Below are 16,466 nucleotides of genomic sequence, written 5' to 3'. Positions count from 1 at the left end.
TTGGTCAGCAAGCAGTAAAGTCTTCTTCAGTAGACCATCTTCAGTCTTCACTCGAACAAGACATGAACAGGGAACACAGTTCAGTAAGGTTTGACCTTATTGTATCTCAACCGTCAATGACAGAAAGCTAAGGACACATCATCTCACTAGCAGTGTAAAGTAAGAATTCTAGTCTGAGAATAACACATTTGAGCAACAACTGAACTTCGATCATCTAAACATTGCTATATTAAAACCCTAGAAAGCAACTAGTTAGAATGCCATTGGACAGTCTATGGGGTGGTTTAGGTCATAACCAATAGGCTTTACTCTATGTTTCAGAAGTACCTTTCTTTCATTTTCTGCATTCATGTTTGGACCATCTTCTTTCGCTCTCAGTCACCAGGTTCCGCAGTATAATAAAATTGTTGCAGATTGTACGTGAGCACTGAAGACTATTGTTTCTGTGTACACATTATCTCATCTCAGGAAGACAAAACAAATGTTACAACAGAAGAACATAACTTTCCCCAATATGCAAGTTACACCTGATATTGAATAACTATCTGCCTAAAACATTTGAGACGTTTATGAAAGTTCAGCAAACAAATGAACAGTGAACACTGAGGGGGTCATTACGACCCCGGAGGTCTGTGGTATAGTGGAGGTATTACCGCCAACAGGTTGGCGGTACCTATCTCCACTATTGTGACCTTGGCGGTTTGGCCAAAGCCAAACCTCCATTGTACCACACCGACCGCCACAGCAGTAACAATTGCCGGGCTGGAGACTTCAGTCTCCAGCCCGGCAGCCGTCACTAGGCCGTCCATGGCATTATAAACCCGCCCACCGCCATGGTTTCAGTGGTTTCGGTACTGACACTTAAACCATGGCGGTAGGCACTATCAGGACCATGGAATTCCTTCCCTGGCAATGATAAGGGTCTCCACGCCCCCTCCCCAGAATACTCCCTCTCCCTCTCCCGACCCCCCGCACATTTACACACATACAAGCAAATACATATGCACACACATACACACATTCACCCACTCATTCATACATTCATACACACTCATAGCAACATTCACGAACATACATCCAGGCACACACGCAATCTCACGACACAACATGCACGTACACTCGCACTGACTCATGCACGCACGCATTCACACACAATCACACACACACCCACTCGCGCATACAACACCCCCCTCTCCTGTCGGAGAACCCGACTTACCTGCTTGCAGGGGGTCCTCCGGCAGGAGACAGGACGCAACGCTGCTGCTGTCCGCCAGCAAAACACCGCCAGGCCGTATCATGGAACATGACGTGTTAGGCACTGTTTTGCGGGCATGGCACTGCTGCAGCGCCATCTTACTGCCGTACGCCGCCATGACCGTAGACGGAATACCGCCAGCCTTCTGGCGGTATTCCGGCTACGGTCATAATGCCATGGATGGTCGGTAGCCACGGCGACAGCATGTTGGCCGCTGTGGCAGTAGGCGGCATTTGCCGCCAAGGTCCTAATGAGGGCCTGAGTTTCTAGCAACTGCTGAGACAGACATTGCACAGGCCTTTAAACGTAGAATTATCATTAGATATGTTCATGTGGGCATATATTTCATAAACCAATTTTATTCATATTTAAGCCTAATAATCATTTAATTCAATCTCATTAGTGTTTTTATGAATTCATATTAATAAATTACAAAACATTTCAACATTAAACGTTAATATTTTTCTATTTACGTGTATTGTTTAAGGTGTCCGCCACTTTTGCCATTTTACATGATGCGCATTTTAAACACACATTTTACTCTATTAATTAGTACTCTAATACTTTAAAATCGTATTTATTAACTTGCTCTCTAACACAAACAGCACCTAATCTTTAATATTTAGTTAGCAGCCTGGAAATAGTGAAGTTTCTCTGCTATTGGCAAGGACACCTGCTAGACTGTAAGTAATCTACACTCAGTCAGCAGCCCGGATAAATAGCAGAGAAGATTCACTATTTACCTCAAGTCTATTAAAAGGTTATGAAATATCCCTAACTCAGCAGTGCAAGGTTTCTTTTGCATCCTTATAGCTGGATTTCAAACCCAAAATATTTAATCTAAAATTAAATTCCCTAGATAAATATAAAGAGTGTTGCTTGATTAGACACTATCTGTGAGTCCCCAAGTAAAGAATGTGCTAAACAGTGCTTTCTTTACAAGCGGAAACACACGTAGGGAGTCTTTGCAGATGTTCGAATCATCCTCTAATTAGAAGAATTTGCAAAGAAGTAGCTAGAGAAATATAAATCACTCCACGCTGGCTTCCAGTTGAAGGGAGGGGGTGCCGTTCCTGTACCTTCGCCTCAACGTGAATATCAGCTAAATATATTCGCTGAATATTTCCAGTTAAAAACGGTTCAAATGCTCTCGCAAGAATACTCAGGTGTATGAAGAAGCCATCTCTTCGATGATCACTCCTCCGAGAGCGAGACCAGAAGTAATGGTGGTAAGGTTACGGAATCCACTTTGCAAGTCACTGCACTGCATCACTTCACACACATCTTGCACATTGTGCCTGAAACCCTCTGATTTCAATAACTTATGGATTCTAACTCTGTGGAACAGCACCTAGAATTGGCCCGCCTATGATTTTGCTGTACAGTGTTCATTCATCCACACTCATTTATGCGGAGTACCATGCCTTACGAAAGGATTTTTTTATGGTTTCTGCTTCAAAGAGGCATCTTAATCAGGGCGCTCTCCGTTCCTTTCTTTGTACGTGCTGTCAGTGTAAATGTGTTGTAAGTTGCCTGAAAAGCGTTATTTAAAATAATCATTTGTCCTGTAAAACAACAGAGACTGCGAGAGAAGCAGTGTTGAAGGTAAGTAACTTTATCATATCTTTACTTCTGTTTGTATGATGAATATTTTACTGGATTCTGAAAATGAATGCATGTTAAATTTAATATATGGTAATGTTGATTTTAGGTAAATGCAGCATAAACAGTCAGAAACTGGAGAAGACAAAGGAAAGAGCAAACCATAATATTTCAGCTGACAAAGTTGTAAGTAGTTATTTTCTTCTAAGATGTTTTGCAGAAGATTAGAATGACATGATAACAGCAGTATAAACCAAGTGACATGACCTTTACACCAGATACCCAAGAAAGTGACCTGGGGAAGATGAACAACACTGGTGCACAAGCTGCGTAACGTCATTCATTTATGCTCAGTTAGTGGCACGTGGTATCATGTTTTTTTCCACTGTGCTGTGATGATTTAAGACTTATTCTCAGGAAAATACCATGATAATTGTCATTAAGAAATCATGTTAGTTGTCCAGGATGTGAGGACTGTGCAAGTACTAGGTCCACCATTGTCTCCTTTCAGGGAACCAACCACCTATTGTAGCACCTACCTTTCTCAGGGTAGCGAAGCAGAGCAGTCTTAGCTGTACTCAGGGGATGTGATGTGGGCTAGCAAACCCAGTTCGCAGCACTCAATACCAACATTCGACAATTGATTGTCCTAACAGTGTTTATTCTTTGAAAAAGAAAAGGTATGTTTATAACACAAACAGTACTAAAAAATGCATGTTAATATACAAATATTTACATCATGCAGATGGAATTATCTTTGGTGACATTCTGAAATCACATTTGGCCCCTGCTGGGTACGATCCCCTAAATCACAGTACTTCCTCCTCCCCCCACCGATACCAGGTAGAAAATCACAATGTAGGGGGGTGTCTTTTTAAATAGAACAGGCCTATTTGTTTTGTGAAGGGGTCACCACATTATGATGTAAGGCAAGCCTACTAGCTTTGTCAAGAGTCTTAAAGGGGTGAATTTTGAGAGTGAACTGGCGCTCTTACTTCCCTATCTATATATGTATCACAGCAAAAATTCTATTATACACGATGCTCAGAACAAAGGTTCCACCCCCAACAAAAACCTCACTCGATAACAATTTTTTTTTACCTAAAACATACACATTAGGTTATGGCACACGTGAAAATCTCTTACAACAATTTGTAATGAAAAGTAACAGGTATAATATCAATCATACATTCCCAAGGCAATTCCTTGGGAATATTATGTATATGTTAAACATTCATTAATCCAGAACCCACAGTTTGTTCAAAATATCTGATCCCAAATTTTATAGATTCCTCTTTTTATCCCAGTCTCTAATCCTCCATCTGATCCACACAATAAGTACAAATCTTCATTAGTGGTCTTTATTCTGAAAATCATCCAATAAATCACGTAATTGTCCATGTAGGTTACTGGTTAGTCATCCTGTGGATTGCGTAATCATCCAAATAGGTCACAGATCAAATATATCACAGGTCTAGATCACAGGTCAACACGTGTTTCATCCGGGGTGTGCCCCTTGACTTCCTCAGGACCTCCTACAATAATATTGCCTATCATTAACAAATCAATAACTCAATGGTAATGTCAGTAACAAATATAAATGAAATATTGACTCACTGAGACTGCTGGCACCCTTATGCTATAATATACAATATTTGAAGCATGCAACATGTTAGGGAAAGTAAGAAATCCGTCACAAGTGCACAGCGTGATTTTGTCCACGGTGTATTTTTCTAATGTGGTACTGTTTACACTATTTAGGAGATATTATTCGCTGTTGTATAAAAGATCACCTGCATGGTTCCCGTTATGGGAGAGAGGGGATGACACCATGATTAATATTTAATTTATATTTGTTACTGACATTACCATTGAGTTATTGATTTGTTAATGATAGGCAATATTATTGTAGGAGGTCCTGAGGAAGTCAAGGGGCACACCCCGGATGAAACACGTGTTGACCTGTGATCTAGAACTGTGATATATTTGATCTGTGACCTATTTGGATGATTACGTAATCCACAGGATGACTAACCAGTAACCTACATGGACAATTACGTGATTTATTGGATGATTTTCAGAATAAAGACCACTAATGAAGATTTGTACTTATTGTGTGGATCAGATGGAGGATTAGAGACTGGGATAAAAAGAGGAATCTATAAAATTTGGGATCAGATATTTTGAACAAACTGTGGGTTCTGGATTAATGAAAGTTTAACATATACATAATATTCCCAAGGAATTGCCTTGGGAATGTATGATTGATATTATACCTGTTACTTTTCATTACAAATTGTTGTAAGAGATGTTCACGTGTGCCATAACCTAATGTGTAGCTTTGTCAAGAGGTTACCACATGAAAAGATCAATAATCACATGTTAGGAAGCACCATTGTATCACTGGAATCAGTAACCATGTGTTAGATGGCGTGTGTGGCTGTAGATACACATGCTCTGCATACTCCTGTCATCTAATGTTGGGTCCTGAGTGGTACAAACTTCTTCAAAGAAATATTTCAAGTCACAGGATCGAGTGACTCCTCCTCTCAGAGATAGCGTGCATGGGCATTGACTCCATTGTTAGATTGTTTTCTCTGTGCCATCAGGCTCAGACCTGTGTGCCTCTGCTCAGTGTTTTTGACTCTGTTCCGTTTGGTTTCTATCTCTCTTTCTCTGTTATGACGGTATTGTATTCAATCGTGCATTTCCACCTCAGCATACCTTATGTTTTTTGACGGTTAGGTCTTTGACCGACCTCCCTTTGGGGTGATAGTGCCTGTCTCGAGCCTACTTTCCATGTAGCTCCAGAAATGGTTGACAGAAATGGTTCCCTTGTGGACTGCACTCTGTTTAGTTTCTATACTCCTTGCCACGCTAAATTCCCGCACACCAACCATCACCTTGTGTGCAGCCTTTGCCTCTCTCCAGATCACTGTGAGGCCGACTGCGATGCTTGCAAGCTGCTTAGATCCAAGAAGACCCTTTGGGACTGGAGGACTGGCGAGTTGGGATGGCACAAAAGGCATCAAATGACAACCCGGATCTCTTTGGGAAGAGTTAGCTCAGGAGGAGCCAGCAGCCCAGGAGGAAGCTGTTTACATTGAGGATTCTGACTCTGATGTGGAGTCTGACATTAAGAGCAGAGAACGTCTGCCCAGCGTGTGAGTACTTTGGCCCCTGCTCTCCCACAGGAATCCTCCAAAAAGGCCCTACTGCATATCAAATAGGTCATTGGTCCACCAGTGCCTCCTTGCCGTGGTCAGTCCGGAAAGACTGTTTTGGCCACCCTGTGTTCGGGCTCGGCACCAAAAATTGCTGCATAGGCTAAAGCTTCAGCCTCGGCTTTGACTTCCACCACCTCTGATTGAGAAATCGTTTCTGTGTCAATCTGAAACTTGGGACTGACTAGGCAACTGACTGCTTTGACCTTGGTACCAATCAAGATTCAGCAACACAAGTCTTCAATGCTGAAATCCTCGGAATCGAAGGACTCCCTCCAGTCTTCCACTATCCCCTCTCCAATCAAGCTAATCCTTGAAAAGATGAGCATAAGACAGTTCAAAATTAAAATCCAGGAGGGAACTGGCCACATCATCGCCACCCCTTCCTCTCCTGCAGTCCCAAAGAGTAAACTAACATTTGAGGAGGCCTTGGACATTCCTTTACCTCCAAGGAAGAAGACAAAAGATAAGACCACTAGCCCAGCCTGCCATCCTTCTTCTCCACCACCTCCTCCTCCTAGTCCACCTCCTCCTCCAGCTCCACCACCATCATCACTTCCACACCCTTTCCCTCCCACCTCTCGACCACAGTCTTCTATACAGGATACACTGGACGACACACTTCAGGGGTCGCCATAGTCTTACACTGGGGGCTTAGGGGCCTGCATGATGATGCAGATCAATGGGATACTTATGATCCACATCCAAACACCCCTAATAACTCAGATCTTTTCCTGCTCGCCCCTCCCCTCTAGAAGATACTACCTCATATCAACAAGTAGTATCCAGGGCGGCGGTGTTCCACAATGCACAACTTCACAAAGAGCCGAAAGAACAGGACATTTTGTTTAGGGACCCTAAGTATCTTCTCATGCTCTCTGGCATGCCTACAGATGCAAAAAGAATATATTTAAAGAACCTTTACACTCCAGACTAATCACCTCTTGGGTGGATAAGAAGTATAATGTGGCCCCTTCGGACCCAGACCCCCTATACATTAAAGCACAGGTACCATCGTACTCAATAGTAGCCACCACTGCCCGTAAGCGTGCTTCTTTTCAGCCAGACAACTGGGGACTCTCCTCCCCCAGAAAAGGAGAGTAAGTGTATTGACGCCGCAGGAAAGAGAGTAGCGCCACAAGCGCAAATCACTGGCACATTGCCAATTCTCAGGCCCTTTTAGCCCGATATGACAGGACACATTGGGACAAGATGGAAGGATTGCTGCAACACTTCCCTGAAGAACATGGAAACAGGGACAGCAAATTGTCTCCGAAGGCCAAATTATTACTAATAACTCCATTTGTTGTGCCCTCGGTGCACCAGACACAGCAGTCAGGGGGATCAACACAAGTATCCTCTTGAGAAGGCATGCATGGCTTAGGTGTTCCGGCTTCAAGCCAGAGGTCCAACAGGGAGTCTTAAACATGCCCTTTGATAAGGAGCACCTGTTTGGACCACAAGTGGATACAACACTTGTAAAAATGAAGAAGGACACTGACACTGCCAAGGCCATGGGTGCCCTACAGACTCCCACATGAGGTTCCTTTTGACGCCAAAGGTATAGGGAAACGTACAAATCCTCCACTACAGAGGCTTCCACATCCCAACACAAGCAGCCTTATGGCAGAGGCTACTTCAGAGGCTCCTACAGGGGAACAAATAATAAAGGAAGAGTGCTGGCACATGCAGATCCACCTCCATTGCCAAACAGTGACTACTAAAACCTTACGCCTGACCACCCAACACCTGTTGGGGGAAAACTCCAACACTTTCATTCTGTCTGGGACACCATTACCACGGACCAGTGGGTCTTTGCCATTATTCAACATGGCTGCTGTGTGGAGCTCATTACCACATACGCCAACATTTCCCCTCACAACCACAGGTTATCGCAGGAACACTTATAAATTCTCAAGCCAGAGGTTCAAGCCCTTCTTATGAAAGGGACCATAGAACTCATTCCCTTGCAACAGCAAGGTTTAGGAGTATACTCCCTATACTTCCCGATCCCCAAAAAGGACAGGTCTCTCAGACCAATTCTGGAACTCCGGCCCTTAAAAAATACATCCTATCATAACACTTCCACATGGTCACACTTCAGGATGTCATTCAGCTTCTGCAATAAGGCGACTTTATGACAGCTCTAGATCTAAAGGATGCCTACTGTCACATATCAATCTGCCATGCACACCAAAAATATTTAAGATTCCTCATTGGAGGCAAACATTATCAATTCCATGTCCTCCCGATCAAGATGACCACTGCTCCTCGGATGTTCATAAAATGTTTAGCAGCAGTCGCAGCACACCTGCGCAGGCAAAATGTTCATGTGTCTCCTTACCTGGATGACTGACTTATCTAAGCCTGCGCACTTCAACATTGGCAACAATAAACTCAGCTAACAGTGGGTCTCCTTCACAAACTAGGGTTCACTCTCAACATTGCCAAATCTCTTTTACTGCCTCTACAAGTTCAGCCTTACTTGGGAGCAATATTGAATGCACAGCGTTAGCATTCGGAATTTTCAGACCACTCTGGCTCAGATCCAGGAAAACTAATCTTATACAGTAAGGAACATCATGCGTCTCTTGGGGATGATGGCTTCTTGCATTGCCATTGTTCTACATGCAAGATTACAGCAGTGCCTATCTTGCCAGTGTTCTAAGTCACAGGGTCACCTGGAAGATCTAATGTTTTTAGACTGCCAATGGTGGAACATAAAGACCTCTTTAAGTGGTGGCCTTTTCTAGACCCTGTTTCTCACATCACACTAACCCCAGACGCATCATGGACGGGTTGGGTGTGCTCACCTCCAAGACTTGACAGTTCAAGGTATCTGGGATTCCAAACATCAGTCTCTTCGCATCACCTACCTGGAGCCTCAGGCGGTATTCTCAGCACTGAAAGCTTTCCTTCCTCACTTGTCTCCGTGTTTCCATATCTGGAAGATTGTCTCATCAAAGCCAGCACTCATCAACTGTGTCAACAACACATGACTCATACTGGGTGTGGCTGGATGCAACAGGTATTTAAACCACACCCGGTCTGGGTGAATTGCTTGCTGTAAAGATCATCGGCTGCAGAGAAGTAGTCTCATCTTCTCCACGTTTGATCTTTGTGTTCAGTCCCGTATCCTGGATGCTGCTTCTGGGGAGTCGAAGAGAATGAGAGAATTGACTACTAAAAAGGCGGTAACACACTGTGCATGCTCGAAAAGCATTTATTTGTGAAAACTTGACACTTGCTGACTTGATAATCGAAAGTCAGATGTTTCGGAGCGCGATGCGCCTTAGAAGGTACATCATTGACGTTTAAGGTTTCTGGAATGCTCGTTGTTAGTTGCATACTAACACTTATTGTTGTTACTTGCTATACATCACAGAAAGGAAATTCTTTTGTCAAGTTATCCTAAAAATGATGTATTGTGAATACGTTTGTTTTCGCTAAGTTTAAAATGACATTTGCATAATTGATGCTGGTGATACGGAACATTCTGGGAATGGCCTGAAAGTGTCATTGCTATGTTCAACTTACGCTGTGATGTAACAGTGATAAAACTGATTGCTTGAGTTATTGATATTAAACCTATGTTCCCAGAGTGTTACAAACATTGCACTGTGATCTTTTGATATTAACCCTATGTTCCCAGAGTGTTACAAACATTGTACTGTGATCTTTTGATATTAACCGTGTTCCCAGAGTGGTGTAAACATTGCACTGTGATCTTTTGGTAGTAACCCTATGTTTCCAGAGTGATGCAAACTTTGCACCGTAATCTTTGATATTAACCCTATGTTTTCAGTGTGATCAAAAGTCACCGAATGTGTGTTCCTTCGAGTTTTAAGTACAGTGCATAGATTAACCCATGAATGTCTGCAAAACTAATCACCTTAGAACTTGTTGTCATTATTTGTTATCTATTCAAATGTCTATGGAGGCAAGTGAGTCAGCATCTTAGGAAATCTCAGCAATGTCATCAAACAAGATATCCACGGAACTTCAAGTACATTTAGGTAGGCATTAATTAAGGTGACCTGGGATCATTTGGGGTCACAGTGGGAGTAGTTGTAGGTATTATAGGAGTTTCAAGCTTCTTATTTAATTACAGGTAATCCACACCATTTCCCAAAAATTCCTAGAGAGAGGAAGGGCCATCTAAAGCAGTAAAGGGGAACCTAACAGGTACACCTAGCTTGCACATAGTAGTCAGAGACTAGTATATAAATGGTTGCGAATTATGAGCTGTTTGACTGATATGTAACTTATAACAGGAAATCGCAGCTCTTCAAGGATCATCATGCATCACCTTTACCCTGGGGTTCCAGTGCCGATCATGTGTATTTAAGTGGGAAGAATGTAACACTTAGGAGGAACTAGGATTAGGCAACATGGTCAACATTGTGTCTCCGTGGGACAAACAGGTTAGTGCTTGACAATGGCTGACCAACGCTTTTACCTGGGGATCAACCTTCTGCTTATGAAAGCTACTAGTTGGTCCTGGCCCTCATCATTTAGTTGAGGGAGTGCTGCCCCTGTCTCTATCTCTGAAGCATCGGTTTGTACAATGAACTGCTTCAAGTAGTTAGAGCTTCTTAGTATGGGAGCAGAACACATGGCCTGTTTCAGGTCATCAAAAGCTTTTTGGCAGCTAGCTGTCCATAAACCTTTCTTGGGCATCCTTTTGGACTTGAGGTCATTTAAGGGGGCTACAATGGAGCCATAGTTGATAATGAACCTCCTATAGTACCCTGTCAGGCATAAGAAGCCGCTGCCAGGTGGCCCAGATAAACCACTTTGCGCTGCCCTATCTGGCACTTTGATGCCTTGATATTTAAGCCTGGTTTTTGCAGAGCCTCCATCACATTCCCAGGGTGGACCAGGTGATCCTCCCAGGTGGAGCTAAAGACAGCTATGTCGTCAAGATAATCTGCACTGAAGCATTCGAGGCCTTGGAGAACTTTGTTCACCAACCTTTGAAATGTGGCAGGGGCCTTCTTCAATCCAAAGGGCATCACTGTAAAGTGATAGTGCCCACTAGGAGTGGAGAATGCTGTTTTGGTTTGGTATCTCCTGATAATTTCATCTGCCAGTATCCAGAAGTCAAACCAAAGTTGCTAGGATATCTGACAGCAGACAAGAGTATCTATTAGCTCATCTGCTCTAGGGATTGGATGAGCATCTGTTTTTGTTACGGTACCCTGAAGAAGATTCCCAGGAGGGGCTTGGTCACTGCAGGGGCTGTAGTGGTCCTAAGAGGCATTGGCTCTGGGAACCTGGTGGCATGGTCCACCAACACCAGTATAAACCTGTTCCCTGAGGCTGTTGGAGGGTCCAGGGGACAACAGTATCCACTCCAACCCTCTCAAAGGGTACCCCAACCATTGGAAGTGAATGAAGGGGGTCTTTTGAGTGCCACCTGTCTTGCCATTGGCTTGACAGATCACACAGGAGCGACAAAATGTCTTGGTGTCTTCAGACATGTGGGGTCAGTGAAAGTGAGGGACAAGTCTGCCCCAAGTCATGCTTTGCCGCAGGTGGCCTGCAAGGGGAATGTCATGGGCTAAAGTTAACAGGAACTCCCTAAATTTCAGAGAGATGACCAATCTCCTGGTGGCACCAGGTTTGGGGTCCCTTGACTCTGAGTATAGGAGATAGTTTTCCCAGTATACCTTATGGGTTACATTGATATACCCTGCCTCTTGTGCTGCAGCTTGCTGCCTCAAGCTCTCCAGTGTGGGACAAGTCTGTTGTTCCGTACTGAGTTCCTCAATGGTGCCCCCCCCCGCACCCCTCTGGACCCTCCAACAGCCTCTGGGAACAGATTCATACTGGTGGTGGTGGACCATGACACCAGGTACCCAGAGGCCATTCCTCTTAGGACCACTACAGCTCCTGCAGTGGCTAAAGCCCTCCTTGGTATCTTTTTAAGGGTGGGTTTTCCTAAAGACTTGGTATCAGACAGGGGTGCAAAATTCATGTCTGCTTACCTGAAAGCCTTGTGGAAAGAGTGTGGGGTTACTTACAAATTCTCCACTTCTTACCAACTCCAAACAAATGGCTTAGTTGAGAGGTTTAATAAAACTTTCAAGGGAATGATAATGGGACTCTTAGAAAAGCTCAGAAGGAGGCGGGATGTCCTGTTACCATGCCTCCTCTTCGCCTATAGGGAGATTTTCTCAGTAGGGGGTGGGTTACAGCCCATTTGAACTTCTGTTTGGGCACCCTGTTAGGGGTCCTCTTGCTCTAGTTAGAGAAGGCTGGGAGTAACTTCTCAAGCCTCCCAAACAAGACATTGTGGAGTATGTGCTTGGCCTCAGATCAAGGATGGCTGAGTATGTGAAGGGGGCCACTAAAACCTTTCAGGCCAGCCAAGAGTTGCAGAAACAATGGCAAGACCAGAAGGCTGTGCTGACTGGATACCAGACAGGACAGAAAGTGTGGGTCCTGCAGCCTGTAGCTTCCAGGGCACTCCAAGACAAGTGGAGTGCTCCCCACACCATTGTAGAGAGAAAGGGTGAGGTTACCTATTTAGTTGACATGCATTCCAAGAAGCCCCGGCATTCACAAAGTCCGGGGAATTTGCCCTGAACAATGTGGGAGCACCTTGGCTAGTGCCAGGGTGCCCACACACTAAGTAACTTAGCACCCAACCTTTACCAGGTAAAGGTTAGATATATAGGTGACTTATAAGTTACTTAAGTGAAGTGATAAATGGCTGTGAAATAACGTGGACGTTATTTCACTCAGGCTGCAAGGGCAGGCCTGTGTAAGAATTGTCAGAGCTCCCTATGGGTGGCAAAAGAAATGCTGCAGCCCATAGGGATCTCCTGGAACCCCAATACCCTGGGTACCTCAGTACCACACACTAGGGAATTATAAGGGTGTTCCAGTATGCCAATGTAAATTGGTGAAATTGGTCACTAGCCTGTTAGTGACAATTTGGAAAGAAATGAGAGAGCATAACCACTGAGGTTCTGGTTAGCAGAGCCTCAGTGAGACAGTTAGGCATCACACAGGGAACACATACATATAGGTCACAAACGAATGAGCACTGGGGTCCTGACTAGCAGGGTCCCAGTGACACATAACAAACATACTGAAAACATAGGGTTTTCACTATGAGCACTGGGCCCTGGCTAGCAAGATCCCAGTGAGACAGTGAAAACACCTGACATATACTCACAAACAGGCCAAAAGTGGGGGTAACAAGGCTAGAAAGAGGCTACTTTCTCACACCTGGACCCCAGTGACTTTACTCTCTCCTCTCAATTTGGTTATTTAGGACTTTACACACCCCACAATTGGCATACTGTTGCCCCATGTACATCCCTAGTATATGGTGTAGGAGGCTGGACTGGCTTGTAGTGAGTACCAAGGGGTACTTGCACCTTGCACCAGGCCCAGTTATCCCTTATTAGTGTATAGGGTGTCTAGCAGCTTAGGCTGATAGATAATGGTAGCTTAGCAGAGCAGCTTAGGCTGAACTAGGAGACGTGTGAAGCTACTACAGTACCACTTAGTGTCATATGCACAATATCATAAGAAAACACAATACACAGTTATACTAAAAATAAAGGTACTTTATTTTTATGACAATATGCCAAAGTATCTTAGAGTGTACCCTCAGTGAGAGGATAGGAAATATACACAAGATATATATACACAATAGCAAAAATATGCAGTATAGTCTTAGAAAACAGTGCAAACAATGTATAGTTACAATAGGATGCAATGGGGAAACATAGGGATAGGGGCAACACAAACCATATACTCCAAAAGTGGAATGTGAACCACGAATGGACCCCAAACCTATGTGACCTTGTAGAGGGTCGCTGGGACTATTAGAAAATAGTGAGAGTTAGAAAAATAACCCTCCCCAAGACCCTGAAAAGTGAGTGCAAAGTGCACCAAAGTTCCCCTAAGGACAAAATAGTTGTGTTAGAGGGAAAATGCAAGGAAAATACAAATCAGCAATGCAACAACGATGGATTCCTGACTGAGGGTACCTGTGGAACAAGGGGACCAAGTCCAAAAGTCACAAGCAACTCGGAGATGGGCAGATGCCCAAGGAATGCCAGCGGTTGGTGCAAAGAAGCTCTTACTAGGCTGAAGAACTGTGAATACTGCAGGAACGACAAGGGCTAGAGACTTCCCCTTTGGAGGATGGATCCCCCACGCCTTGGAGAGTCGTGCAGAAGTGTTTTCCCGACGGATGGACGCCAACAAGCCTTGCTACACGCAAATCGTGCGTTTGGCGTTTTTGGACGCTGCTGGGGCCCAGGAGGGACCAGGAGGTCGCAAATTGGACCTGCAGAGAGAGGGGACGTCGAGCAAGACAAAGAGCCCTCACTGAAGCAGGTAGCACCCGGAGAAGTGCCAGAAACAGGCACTACGAGGATGCGTGAAACGGTGCTCGCCGAAGTTGCACAAAGGAGTCCCACGTCGCCGGAGACCAACTTAGAAAGTCGTGCAATGCAGGTTAGAGTGCCGTGGACCCAGGCTTGGCTGTGCACGAAGGATTTCCGCCGGAAGTGCACAGGGGCCGGAGAAGCTTGCAAAGTCGCGGTTCCCAGCAATGCAGCCCAGCGAGGTGAGGCAAGGACTTACCTCCACCAAACTTGGGCTGAAGAGTCACTGGACTGTGGGGGTCACTTGGACGGTGTCGCTGGATTCGAGGGACCTCGCTCGTCGTGCTGAGAGGAGACCCAAGGGACCGGTAATGCAGCTTTTTGGTGCCTGCGGTTGCAGGGGGAAGATTCCGTCGACCCACGGGAGATTTCTTCGGAGCTTCTGGTGCAGAGAGGAGGCAGACTACCCCCACAGCGTGCACAAGCAGGAAAACAGTCGAGAAGGCGGCAGGATCAGCGTTACAGAGTTGCAGTAGTCGTCTTTGCTACTATGTTGCAGGTTTGCAGGCTTCCAGCGCGGTCAGCGGTCGATTCCTTATCAGAAGGTGAAGAGGGAGATGCAGAGGAACTCGGCTGAGCTCATGCATTCGTTATCTGAAGTTTCCCCAGAGACAGAGACCCTAAATAGCCAGAAAAGAGGGTTTGGCTACCTAGGAGAGAGGAAAGGCTACTAACACCTGAAGGAGCCTATCAGCAGGAGTCTCTGACGTCACCTGGTGGCACTGGCCACTCAGAGCAGTCCAGTGTGCCAGCAGCACCTCTGTTTCCAAGATGGCAGAGGTCTGGAGCACACTGGAGGAGCTCTGGACACCTCCCAGGGGAGGTGCAGGTCAGGGGAGTGGTCACTCCCCTTTCCTTTGTCCAGTTTCGCGCCAGAGCAGGGGCTAAGGGGTCCCTGAACCGGTGTAGACTGGCTTATGCAGAATTGGGCACATCTGTGCCCAACAAAGCATTTCCAGAGGCTGGGGGAGGCTACTCCTCCCCTGCCTTCACACCATTTTCCAAAGGGAGAGGGTGTCACACCCTCTCTCAGAGGAAGTTCTTTGTTCTGCCATCCTGGGCCAGGCCTGGCTGGACCCCAGGAGGGCAGCTGCCTGTCTGAGGGGTTGGCAGCAGCAGCAGCTGCAGAGAAACCCCAGGAAGGGCAGTCTGGCAGTACCAGGGTCTGTGCTACAGACCACTGGGATCATGGAATTGTACCAACAATGCCAGGATGGCATAGAGGGGGCAATTCCATGATCATAGACATGTTACATGGCCATATTCGGAGTTACCATGGTGAAGCTACATATAGGTAGTGACCTATATGTAGTGCACGCGTGTAATGGTGTCCCCGCACTCACAAAGTTCAGTGAATTGGCTCTGAACAATGTGGGGGCACCTTGGCTAGTGCCAGGGTGCCCTCACACTAAGTAACTTTGCACCTAACCTTTACCAGGTAAAGGTTAGACATATAGGTGACTTATAAGTTACTTAAGTGCAGTGTAAAATGGCTGTGAAATAACGTGGACGTTATTTCACTCAGGCTGCAGTGGCAGGCCTGTGTAAGAATTGTCAGAGCTCCCTATGGGTGGCAAAAGAAATGCTGCAGCCCATAGGGATCTCCTGGAACCCCAATACCCTGGGTACCTCAGTACCATATACTAGGGAATTATAAGGGTGTTCCAGTAAGCCAATGTAAATTGGTAAAAATGGTCACTAGCCTGTTAGTGACAATTTGAAAGTAATGAGAGAGCATAACCACTGAGGTTCTGGTTAGCAGAGCCTCAGTGAGACAGTTAGGCACCACACAGGGAACACATACATGCACACCTATGAGCACTGGGGCCCTGTGTGACAGGGTCCCAGTGACACATACATATAGGCCACAAACCTATGAGCACTGGGGTCCTGACTAGCAGGATCCCAGTGACACATAACAACCATACTGAAAACATGGTGTTTTCACTATGAGCACTGAAGCCTGGCTATCAG

Source organism: Pleurodeles waltl, chromosome 1_1, assembly GCF_031143425.1.
Source record: "Pleurodeles waltl isolate 20211129_DDA chromosome 1_1, aPleWal1.hap1.20221129, whole genome shotgun sequence".
Lineage (NCBI taxonomy): Eukaryota > Metazoa > Chordata > Amphibia > Caudata > Salamandridae > Pleurodeles > Pleurodeles waltl.
The sequence above is the reverse complement of the archived record's forward strand: the minus strand, read 5'-3'. Positions refer to the sequence as shown.